The sequence below is a fragment of the Falco biarmicus genome, chromosome 14 (genome assembly GCF_023638135.1).
Source record: "Falco biarmicus isolate bFalBia1 chromosome 14, bFalBia1.pri, whole genome shotgun sequence".
NCBI classification, from domain to species: Eukaryota; Metazoa; Chordata; class Aves; order Falconiformes; family Falconidae; genus Falco; species Falco biarmicus.
The window spans coordinates 12,770,957-12,784,244 of NC_079301.1; the positions used below are offsets into that span (position 1 = coordinate 12,770,957).

The window sequence follows — 13,288 nt, forward strand, 5'->3', positions numbered from 1 at the left end:
GTTTGAGTAGGAACCCCACAACATACGCATCCACATACCCAGGCCTTGTGCCATGAGATGTTGTAAAGCCATATTTTTCTCCTGTTTAGGGAATCAACATCGAATTTACTGCTTGCTATCGTAGTGCTAACCTACAGTAATTACATATGTGAAATCAGAAAACCAGATGAGTGTGGTAATGTATGTCTCCTCCTCCCTGGGCTGCTGTGTGATCTTGGGACTCCCTGTTAGGCGTTGGCCTCTGTGTAAGGAGTTGGGCAGATAAGTGTCCCTTGACTGTACGAGCAACTCTTGCAGAGCTGAGGTGGGAAAGTGCACTAGCTGTACCAGAAACATCCCTTATCTGAACACCATCACCACCTGCTAGCCTTGGAGTGTTCCTTCTGGACCGTAACATCCCTTAACAAGCCTGGGAACACTTTACTAGGACTCCGAGTGGTACAATAGCACAGTCATATTTGAAAAAAAAAAAAATAATCCACTAATTACTGACTCGGATTGCAGCCAGGATGGAAAATTACTGATGACTAAAGCCAATCATCTCTGAACCTGTAAGCAGCAGTCCTATGTGAGGCCCTCCGAGCTCTTCTGGACCGCAGAGCAGCATCTCCCTGACTGGGATGCCCCTCGGAGCCCGGGAACTCCCCAGTTTGTGATACTAGTGGGATTGTTGCTGAGAGCTGACAGTGGAGCCTGGGCTGATTTTCCTGCTTCTCTAGGCGCAACCTTTTGCCTGTTGAAAAATGCAAAAGCATTTGACATGAGTATTTCACTGAGCTCGAGTGGAACTTTTAGCAGGTATATATCTTTATACATATGTATCTCTATATTTCTGTTTCTATGTGTCTGTGTGCATGTGTGTGTGAATTAATTTAGTAACTTTCTAATAAGTATAGTATTACCATTTTGAATCCATAGTTAAACCACTTTAATAATTTAAGTAATTCTTATTTGATTCACTTTGTAAATGATAAATTGGTCAATGATTAAGTGCTGTTAAAATCCTATGATCAGCCTTAAACTGTGAATATTCCTTATATTCCTTTACATATAAACAGTTGACCAAGTCTGAGATTAAGATTGGATCTAGCTGCACCTAAGATCTATTAAAAGTTTAGAAAAGAAAATATTTTTTTTTTTATAAAAACTACTTCCTTTGACCAAACCTAATGAGAATTTAGAGCATCAGTTCTTCCACAGTAGTGTGGGTTTGGTTTTTTTGAGGTAATGAATTGTGGAATTTATGATAATTCCTTCTTTTGCTTTGGTTTAAACAGCCCTGCACCTATGGATTTCTTTATATAGGATGGCTTTTGACCAGTGCAGTAGTGTAATGAGAAGACTGCACATACTGGGTAAGAAACACTTATGCAAGTGAAAGGCAATGGCAATAAACATTCACTTTCTGGTGAAATGTGAGATATGAGTTTGCAGGCTACATGCCAGCTTATGAAGAAATGGAATAGTTATTTTTAAACAAGGTAAAAGCAAGCTGGAGTTGTCATCTTTTTGCAAGATAACTTTAATCCTGGAGTATTGTCACATGAAAATGCAAAAGAGGAAACACATCAATGAACTGGTGAACATTATCCAATTCAGATAGCTTTTTAACTCCCTAAAATGTTCACTGTTATGTGTTTATATGCATCTCACTGCTCTCTAGGAATTTTCTTTATTGAAGTGCAAGATTCTCGTATAGTTTGATTTTTATCTTTCAGGAAGGAGCAGTAAGGTTACTTGATGCTACAGCACCTCAACATGTTAATCTCAAAGTCTCACCTGTGAGGCTTAATTATCTATTTATAAACTCCCATACCTGGCTGGCAGAGAGGAACAAATTGATGCTAACCAGTGACTCAGCAGCAGTAATGGGCATGGGATTGCACTGTGACAGCAAGTCACTCTCTGGCTCCTCAGTTGGCCATGCCAGTAATACAGGACCTGTAACGAGTCTGTACAGAGAACAGAAAAACTTCACTTCTGACAGGCGTAAATCTACAGTTTGGCTAACATAATCGCCCAGTTTCTGCTAGTACGTGTAGAAGGGTGTGTGGTGTCTGTGGCTGCTAGTTTCCTTTTCCATCACCTACAGATAATCGTTTGTATAATGACACCCTAAGAGATTCTTCACATACAGAGATCCCTTTGCTAAGCACTTTATAAACCCAGAGTTGATCCTTGCACATCTGAATTTACAGTCAAGTTTTGTACTCCTCTGCACCATTGTACTGGGCACAATGTGCTTTGTGATTCTGATTCTCTCACTATATTGAGTAGCTCCTTCAAAACTAAATTTCACTTTTTTTCTTTCATTCTAATAATTTAATGTGAATGAACATCCACATCCATCACCATTAACAGTTCTTTTCTCAATTAAATTTAAACGTGTTCTACAACATTCCTCAGCTCTTGGGATAGAAGATATTATTGTTCTCACAGTATAATTTGTCACATCTGTTGTCTTAATTTTTGTGACAAGTGTTGGTGCAAGTAATTACACAATGCTTAACAATAGATACAAATATCGGAAAAAGGATACATTTGTTTTCCCATTTTCCCAAAAAGGTGGCTTTACTAATGGCCTGATACAGAACATACTGACATCTGTGGCAGTCTTTCCATTTGTCTTAAGTAGCCTTTGTTCTGGGTGCCAAAACAAGAGAACAATGCATCTTGTGAGGGAGAACTACAATGGCGTAATTAAGAAAAGACACTCATAGCCAGGTATATTACATTTCCATGAGCTAGTATAAATAGATCCTGTTAATTAAGCAAGGAAGTGAAAGAATGGGCTATCATGAGGAATAAGGCTAGATAATAAGGCTCTGTTGCTGTGTTCTAGATCTTTTTACAGTTTGCTGCATTTACACATTTGTCCTATTGTTATCTGAGTTCAGTATTTAGAGCGCTCATTGACTCTGACTAAGAACTAACTACTTTCAGCAAGGATTAATTCTGCCCGGTAGCAGGAAGTCAGGCAGGCCAGCTAAGGCTGCTTTATGCGCTTTTGCTTTGCCAGATTACCTATGGCAGAGCCAGTAACCTGTAATGGAGATATCAGTCCCCTGTGTCATGGTGATTACAGACTGGAACTCTTCAAAAGAACTTTAGGAATACATCGCATAAAATATGTATCAGAAACTTTACCATGAAGGATAAAACCAGCAAAATAATTACATTAAGTTTTTATTAGGTTATCTTCAATACTCTGTTAAATAATAAAATCCAGGTATGCTTTGAAGGAACAAAGGAGAATGTGAAAAAGTCTATCTCTGCAGCTTTACTTTGGGGAAGTCTAATTCAGGTTTGCTTAGGTTTACTATTAGAAAAAAGCTTGAAAATGAGGCAATCTTTGTTCCAGTAGTCCTGTTTAATCCATAAATGACTGGATTGAGATAAATCTTGTAGCTCATTGATTCTCTCTACCTCTCTGTACAGAGGATATGTAGCTGGATAATAAGTGCAAACTTGAAAAGTCACACTGAACTGGGGGGCCTCTTACATGTCACTGTCAGGAAGATTTTCAGTTTCATTCCATAAACTGCCTTCTATTTTCCACAAGGTTTGGGTAGGCGATGTTCACTGGGAAGTGGCACAATCACAGTCTTTATGCAAGTTGAGGGTGTGATAAATGTTGCCCACTATCTTGTTGTAATTTATTTATATCACATAATATTTACATTTTTATATCTCATTGCTTTGTATACAGCTTTCACGTACTGGATTTGCATGAGAAAAGTTACAGAGATCTCATTTCAATAACATCCCTGGGCCACCACTAGGATTCCAAGACTGACTTTAGAGAAGAGGGTAGGGATGGTTGTATTCCTGTTATTTTCCATTCCCAGCAGAAGAACTGGGTTTCTGTATTGCAGGGGTGAGAAAGATCCTCGGAGCCTCAAAGGGCAGGGTGGATGCCAAATCTGTCTTCATCCCTGCTGAGCACAGCAGGGGACTGGACCTACCAGGAGGTCACATATATAATGTGAAACCTTCTACCAGCAGTTCAGTGGTGAGTCAGGAGCAGAGACAGCGAGATTAGTACAGTAGTCAGGATTTTTTTTTCCTTCCTTTCTGTACCCTGGGTTTTCTCATCAGACACTTGTTTGGAAGCTGACCTTTTTAAGACCTTCAATATACAATCAAACTGTCTTGTTGGGAAGCAACTTTTGTGAGGAAAAAATCTTCCCACAGATGGAAATCAGGAATGCTTTGCTGGGCCAGCTTTCACTAGATCTGATATGAGAGACCTAACAGCTCTTTTAACAGAAGAATTAACAAATGTGGGCTTCCTTCTCATTTTACAAAAGGACAGGAGGGCTATTGTCACCTAATTTATTTTAGTCATTAATGTAAGAACAACCAAAAGTAAATGTCTCGGAAGTAAGCATGTATTTTTCTACCCTGATACTTACCTATACACATGACATAAAGCAGGAGGAGAGCTATATTTCTTTATTTTTGTGTGTCTGTTATTGTAACTTAGCCAAATTAAGGTGAAATCAGTAAATCAGGGTAGAAATTCTGACTCAACTTGCTTAGCAATATCTTTTCTGAAATAGCAAAAAGGAATAATATGTCTTTCTGCATAGTCTTTCACTAATTTAATTCTATCCACTGTTCCTGATTATTTTAAGCTCATAATGGACTTGGAAAACATGATAGAGAACTCTTGTTTTTTGACAGTGGTTACATTTATAGGGTGAAATGGTTTTGCTGAGCTCCCGTTTACCTTTACCATTTGCTCTGCTACTGCTTATCCTTTGTCTGGGCTTTCCTGATGCCCTCAGAATAAGCCTTTCCACTTCAGAAGTGGATAGATTCAGAGATTGTTCTTTATTAACTACATTCAGTTTCTTTTTGCTGCATTCACTTAGATTACTAGTAGTCATTAATTCCAATATATGTTTCTGTATATCATGGTCTAACCCCAGCTGGCAGCTAAACCCCACGCTCGCTTGCTCCCCCCGCAGTGGGATGGGGGAGAGAATTGGAAGGGTAAAAGTGAGAAAACTTGTGGGTTGAGATAAAGACAGTTTAACAGGTAAAGCAAAAGCCGTGCATGCAAAGAAAGCAAGACAAGGAATTCATTCACCACCTCCCATGGGCAGGCAGGTGTTTAGCTGTCCCCAGGAGAGCAGGGCTCCATCACACATAATGGTGACTCGAGAATAACTCTGAATGTGTTGCGTGTGTCCCCACCCCCCACCCCCCCTTCCTCCTTCTTCCCCCAGCTTCATATATTGAGCATAATCTCATATGGTATGGAATATGCCTTGGGTCAGCTGATGTTAACTGACCCAGCAGTGTCCCCTCCCAACTTCTTGTGCACCCCCAGCTTACCCACTGGTGGGGTAGTGTGAGGAGCCAGAAATGCCTTGGCTCTGTGCAAGCCCTGCTCAGCAATAACAAAAAAATAATAATCTCTGTATTATCAACCCTGTTTCCAGCACAAATCCAAACCATAGCACCATATGAGCTACTATGAAGAAAATTAACTCTATCCCAGCCAAGACCAGCACAGTGTAAGAAACGGGAAGCTCTTAGATGTCATTCTAGGAAATTCTTAAGAAACAAATCTTCTTTTTTACAACTTTTTTTTTTTTTTAATTAGATAGGCTTTGTCGAGGAAATCAGTATCTTAGATGTAGCTTTGAAAGTGGAGAGTATGACATGCAGGGAATTAGAGAAACACATGAAGAGTCAGCCTTCTCTTACCATTTTTCAAGCAGTAGCAGAATAAGAATTAAGATACATCCAGAGGGACCTTGACTGTTTTGAGAGGTGGACCTGTGCAAACGTCATGAAGCTCAACAAGGCCAAGTGCAAGGTCCTGCACATGGTTCAGGGCAACCTCTAGTATCGATACAGGCTGGGTGGAGAATGGATTGAGAGCAGCCCTGAGGAAAAGGACTTGGTGGTGGTGGATGAGAAGCTCAACATGGCCCAGCAATGTGCACTTGTAGCCCAGAAAGTTGACCAAATCTTGGGCTGCATGAAAAGAAGCATGGCCAGCTGGCTTTGCCTACTCCATTCTTGTGAGAACCGACCTGGAGTATGCAGTGTTCAGCTCTGGAGTTCCCAGCATAAAAAGGACACAGACCTGTTAAAGCAGGTCCAGAGGAGGGTCACAAAGATGACCAGAGGGCTGGAGCACCTCTCCTATGAACACAGTCTGAGAGACTTGGGCTGGTTCAGCCTGGAGAAGAGAAGGCTCCAGGAAGACCTTATAGCAGCCTTCCAGCACCTAAAGGGGCCAACAAGAAAGCTAGAGAGAGACTTTTTAGAAGGGCCTGTAGTGATAGGACAAGGGGGAATGGCTGCAAACTGAAAGGGTAAATTTGGGTGAGATATTAGGAAGAAATTCTTCACTGTGTTGGTAGTGAGGCACTGGAACAGGTTGCCCAGAGGAGCTGTGGATGCCTCATCCCTGGAAGTGCTCAAGGCCAGGTTGGATGGGCTTTGGACAGCCTGGTCTAGTAGAAGGCGTCCCTGCCCATGGCAGGTGGGTGGAACTAGGTGATGTTAAGGTCCCTTCCAACACAAACCATTTCATGATGTGGATATCCTTATTCTCAGTTCCTATTGAACTAGCCTCAAAATATTTCTACCTCAAAATTGAAGTAAACTCACCTTTATATCTCTTATTTTAAATACTGATCTATTTCTCCATAATTATTTTGGTTGCTTTGGCCTCTGTGGATACATGAAGGAATGTTAGATCTAAGTAAATTTTCTATCTGCCAGCGTTGGTAAAGAAAAAGAAATTTCATATTGTTTAGTGGGAAGAATAAAATTATGTGTTTTATAATGCTGCATTTGTTTTATTTTTCCAAGGTTATAGTCTGCAGCATTAGGTTATAAATATAGACAACAGTGAATAAGTTTTCTTGATTTTGAGATTCAATCTTAGAGGAAGGAAGCTGAAACTTTTCTTGCACAACAGAAGAAACACATATAAAACCCTGACATAGCATATGGTCCAGTGAACGAGAGGCATCAGAAAGATAAACTGTAAAAAGAAAAGGTATAATTATCCTAAAGGGAAAGAGGGAGTCTGGGTCAAATATGAGGTTTCCCTTTCCTTAGAAGACTGTGTCTTAAGACACTACTGTACGCTAATTATTTTACACCTAAGCACACGCTGAACTGTACAAGTGGGGAAGCGACCTTCATGGTGCCCTACAAAGACATTTCATGCTTGTTAAGCATACTGTGTATAGCAAAGTTATAGTCATGATGCTTAAGCAAGGGAGAAAGCATAATTAATGGAAACAAGTGCATTTATGATATGAGCAACAAATACTGATCAGCTCTCTTCTAAAAGGATTAACCTTTATTTTTACTTAGAAATGGAAGTGGCAGTTCTGCAGTGATTTGTCATGCAGAATTTTTGACATAACTTTAGCAAAAAAAGATAATTTATGAGTAGTTTATATTATATTCTCTACAACATAGGCAATGCTATGAACACATGTATTTTAAAGCTGGTTATCTTGATATCCATTAAAAAGTAATGTTTAAAAACAATTGCACATTATTTTTAAACAAAAAAATATTGTGTAAACATTTAGATTAGGAATGATTTTCCTCAGATTTAGAACTATGATCTTTTAGGGAGAGGAAAGAAAAAGTAGACAAAAGGATAAAAGTTTTGTTACAAACTATTTTTAGTGGAGTAATTTTGGAATAATTATGGAAAGTAATTTAATCTCAAACTCAAATCTCATCAATTAGAAAGACTGAGACTCCCATTATTCATGAAGATTTTTCTAGCAGCAGATCCATTTTTTGACACCCTAAACAGATATGGGACTGTATAAGCATGGTGTATTGCATCCTAAACTTTGCTAGAAATTATCAAAGAAAATACTAATCTTGTCTCAGTCCAAAATCAAAGTCACTCAGTGCACTCAGGAGTCAGTAATGCTACTAATAGCGACGGTAATGTTGTGAACACTTGGGAAGTAAAAACTGAGGGAAAATTAAACCAATTTGATGCTCTTATATCTTGTAATACCTCTGAATCTTATCTGGCTAATATTATCATAATCTTCTGGTAAGGAGGAATATTGATGATGTTCTCATTTTCCCTCTTTTTCCTGCAGTCTACAGTTTGAAAAGCTACAGATCTTATCTGCTTTATATCAGTTTGGATGTTTTGATATTCTGAATTTGATGATAAATTGCATTTATTAGGTGGCATGTCAAGTTTGAGGTTTACTAACTAAAAGCAAACAAACCAAAAATTAGTTTCCAGAGTTTAGCCTTATTTTGTTTGATCCTGTGGACTGTGGCATATCTTCTTCCTGACTTCCCTATAGAGTTATTTGATTATTTGGATATTTAAAGCAAAGAAAACTTTCCCCTTTTCCTACACACTAGATCTGATACTTGTTTCACTGAAACACATTGTTTCACACATGGTAATACCAATTGTTACGGTGAACGCATGAACTAGATGAAATGCAGACAGAGGGAAGTAAACACCAGTGGCTTTTCCTACATATGGTCAGATAGCGTTTCTACTAAGAAATATGGTAAACTAAGCATGTGAGTTGTATGAATGGCATTTGTTTATTTTTCAGGAGCTCGTGCTGATCTGGTTTCTCAGCCAGCATCTCATTTAGGAAGACTGGGGAATAGTAGGCAGAACTACTTCCTAGAATTTGTCCTCACAGTCTTGGAATAGGCTTATAGAGCAATTTAAAAAACAGATTGCAATGCATAAAGTCAGATTATAACTTGCTAAATTAGCTAGTACTTGTAGCAGTGCAGCCATGGCAACAAAGAATTTAAGGGACACTAGAAACCTGAACTTAGGCCGGTTTTGTGGCCTGCAATGCTGCCATAGCAACACTGCCGTCTGCCGCAAAGACAGCTAATTTAAAGTCAGCAACAGTATGTCTACATAAATTGTCATTATGCCTTTGAATTTCATAATAAACATCCTCTTAAAGATAGTGGATGTCCAATAGCCATGAGAAGCAAGTCTGGTGCCAGATCGTTCTGGTTTACTACAGCATTCATTAGATATATAACTGTGGTGCTTATCAGGATACAGAAAGGGAATTTAGCCGGTGTAGGTGTGTACAGAGATAATTTTGGCCAGACCAAATGCATATTCCATTTTTGTTGATGATTACTAGTTTTTACTTGGTGGAAAACACTGCTTGGATTGGCTGTTCCCCTTGAAGGGATTGTACTGAATCTACCGACTCACTTGGCAGCATTATCCTGTGATGAGGTAAATACACCACAAATACTCAAGCTACAGTTTTGCACTTGTAAACTCAGGCATTCATATATACTTTGCAGAATATCTGGGTTAAAAGACGGTTTAAGAAAAGTAAGAAAATTTGGTTCTGTAAATAAAAATGCCAAGGAGTAGCACTGGAATGTGTGTCCTGGAACCCACAAAACAACACAATTTTATTTGAAACACACCTGCAGTCTCTAGCGACTAGTGTGCTGCTCAAAATCTTAAAAGCACCGCAAAGGCAAATGGTGCAACTGTGGCAGATAATAGCTGTAAATTAAAATATTTAATTATGCTATTTTTGAGTTTGCAAGTTATAGAAATTGAAACCTGTGCTTTTGTTAGCCTCAGATGGGATGTCAGATACATTCATTGTAGTTGGAGATGTAGCGGCACCCACCTTGTTCTTCTTCTGAAGCCTATACTGTTGCATTGTGGTCTAGCTGGAAGGGATTCTCATGGCCTCTCAGCAGTTACAGCTCGTTCAAATTCAGAGTGTGTTATGATTTCCTTTTCCAGAGCCACTCCTACATCACAGTAACATTCTTTATCTTACATTCTCTGCTAATGTATTCCTGGGGTCATTCCAAAGTATTTAACACTCTGAATACAACACAGCCTGTGTACTTTATGCTAAACATATATTTCACCACATCAGCTGAATTCCAAGTGCTTGAAGGTTGGCCTTCATCATAAGGATTCTGGAACAGAGGAAGTTTTTATGATTACCATGTTTTGAGTTTGAGATTTGGAGAGGGAACGTTTTTTCTTCTGTATTTCCATATATTTCTTCTTCTGACGTGGGGATATCTACTGAATTTGAAACCCGAGTGGCTTATCAGCCTACGGCAAAGTTAGCCATGAAGAGAAAGAACTTCCATGCAAGGATCCAGAATCATGCCTAGCATCAAGCAGCTGAGGTCTTGTCCTCTGTTATGTAATTTTGTAATGTAATACATTACAAATTGATTACATGCCATTGAATCTAGCTGACCTAGCTGATAACTGGCCTTCAGTGCTCCAAACCAAACTTGGTCATAAATGCCACAGAAACATGCATTTTCTGTAAGTGAGGTCCTTCCAGGACAGGGGACAAAAGGAAATTAGTAAAGACATGACTCCTGAGAGAGCCTATCAAGAGGTTTTTGGAGAAGCAGAATACAATCTATATGTGCAATTATTCTTCTCTTTGAAGAGCTTTCTTCCTCTTTGGTTTTGCAGGTAGTCACAGAAAGTATCTTCAGCATGAAACAAAATTTAGATCAATATTATCTGCAAGTGGAAATAAAATACAGAAATTGTAATTTTTCAATAATAAAATTACTTTCAAAGATTAAAATAATGAGCTAGCAAAAATGTGTCATACACGACAGTTGTTTGTTATTGAAGTATGAATGACCAGATAGGAAATTAAGTAACATTTTAAAAAATGTTGTGCTCTGAGAACTGAATTAAAATGCTGTTGATTTTAAATGAAAGAAAAAAATAATATAAGGCTGTGTGTTAAAAACTGTTATGAAGTTTAGCGTAAATTGTGGTCCTCGAGGCCTGAGGGGCAAATTGACAATTAAAACATAAAAAGGACTAATTAGGAATTTATTATGGCAAACTTATTTTATATGACAGAGGTTTGAATTATCATCTGCTACTTCATGCCAAGAACAGATGTTTGAACATGATCAAAACCAGGTGAGAGCTGGTTAAAAAAAAGTAGCTAGGAATATTAAAGGATTTTCTGGCAGCTTTCGTTTCTGCTGCATGTAAACAATTTGTCTATGTGACGGTTATACTGTGTATCTTATTATTGCTTATAGCTCCAGCAGCATCCTTGTATTGCTTTTAACCCTGCTCTACTATACTGTAAAGTCTTTTCATTTGTACAGAAGAGAAGATGTGGAATCCTTTAATTTGTGTTCCTTTAGAAATGTTTTTAAGAGCATTCAGTCTACACATCATGTGTTTGATTTTAAGTGATGGCACTATGCCAAGAATACGCTGTTGTGTAGAATCTAAGGGAGAAAAATTAAACCTATATATTGTAGGCTATCTCTGTTATTTTGTAGAATTCTAGTTTTAAAAAGTTTCTAATTTTATTCATTATTTAGATATGCCACTTATGTGGCATATACATATATCTTATGTATATGTATACATATATCTTTACATATCTTATGTAAAAATTCTGTATTTCCTCAGTATATGAGGAGTGTAGGTGTTACAATATATATCTTTACACATTTTATATTTTTTTACATTTATTTCCACGATAATACTGCTTTGTCATTGTCATGTCAATTTGCAACATGAAAAAACTTCAAAATGGTTCCCAGGAACTTAACACCATTCCTTACTGCACAGATCTAGACTCAGGAGCTCTGCTGTATGACAGAGAAACTGAAAAGTGGATTAATTTAAATTTTAAGTGACTCACCTCAAATATAGAAAATCTAAAAAAAAATAATAAGGTATAACATTTCTTTTCATCTCAAGTGCATGATCTTCAGTTCAGGACAAACAGTTTACTTTCAGCATGCTTTCCTTAAAATAAGTCAGTCAACCTACTTTTCAGCATAATTAGAGAGTGGAATCATGGATCCATGAATTTCTTCTACCTGAAGATAGTACAAGTTAGCTAAACTATTTAACCTAAACAGTAGGATTTAATAGAATCATTTAAAATAGAAATTGTGACCATACCAATGACCTTTGGTACTTACCAGGTATGTGTTGAAATACACATAAAAGTCACTAGTGGAGATGTTTAAGCTGTCCACTGAATTTGTCTTAGGCAGTGCCCAAGGAACTTTTTAAAATGGCTACTTTGAAACAAGTAATTTCTATGTTGAATTTCATTTATTGTTTTCTCTTGTTAATCAAATCTATTATTTGGTGAAATTCTCAAATGGCTTGTTCTTTAGAATGGTTCAGTGCTCCACCAGAAACAAAAAAGGACACAAGAATATGAGTTTTCAAAATTAATGAGATCACTGGATTCTGCCAGGACAGGGAATGAAAGGAAATGAGTTGAGAAATGATTGTTGGGATAATTTTTTTCTGAAGACTTTACTGCTATTACTAAACATTGTTACCTGAATCTATGAAGCGGCACCAGAAGTAATAATAATGAAACCAGAATATCATGCAAAGTTACAGATCATGGATTTTTTCCAGATGGTGATGTTTTGTTTCCAGTTTGTAGTGAGATGAAATATGTAATTAGCACTTGAGGTTCAAATTTTAGAACTTCCAATTTAATACAAGATCAAATATGCGTTTGTATAACTGCTTGTAATCCATCTGTGCTTGGTGCTTTCCCAGTGTTTAATCACCTAAACCATAAGACAGATGTACAAAATCCATGTTACTTTGTCATGTCTTCACTGCAAATAAGTGCAAAATAATTATTACAAATAAAAATAAGGTTACATTTTTGCTAATAAGCTTGCTACTCTGTCTTGTGAATAACATCAGAGATTAATAATAGGGTCAATATATATCTGTGGTAATTATCACACCATTTTTTCCCTTTTCCTGTATTCTTCTCATGTTACTTTTTGGTGTGTTTCTGCTCAAGTTGATTCAATTTCTCAGTAGACAAAATGCATGAAACAGCACCGATTTGCTTTGGATCTACTTAAAAATAAACTGGAAACCTCAATTTTCAAGTCAGATTTTTTGAATCAGAAACACATGAGAAGAACAATAAATTAATTTTTAAAATGTCTTTATTTACAGACATATGATAAAATATACATTAAAAGGGAAAATTTAATGTGCCAGTAATACACTTGGCTTCATGTTGTTTTCTTTTTTACCAAGCACATACAAGCAGAGGAGGTTTTATCTGTGGCCACAATGGTACTAAAGAGATGCATTGAAAATGCACATTGAAAAAATGAAAAACCGGTGGGGCAACACAGGGAAGCTGCGTGGGGCTGTCTTTGCCTTCTCTCATAAATGAGAGCAGGTTCTTCATGCCTGTCTTTGAACGCATGCTTTGAATAATATGCTCCTTTTGTACACTGTTGC

At 37.6% G+C, this 13,288-nt stretch overlaps 1 long non-coding RNA gene across 1 annotated transcript in view; it reads left to right on the forward strand.

Annotated features, from left to right (window-relative positions):
• The first annotated feature begins 651 nt into the window (after positions 1 to 651).
• Positions 652 to 13,288, forward strand: part of LOC130158973 (uncharacterized) — a 47,346-nt gene continuing 34,709 nt past the window's right edge. The window contains exon 1 of the long non-coding RNA XR_008825572.1: positions 652 to 798. This is a non-coding gene — a long non-coding RNA (uncharacterized LOC130158973). The remainder of the gene's footprint in view (positions 799 to 13,288) is intronic.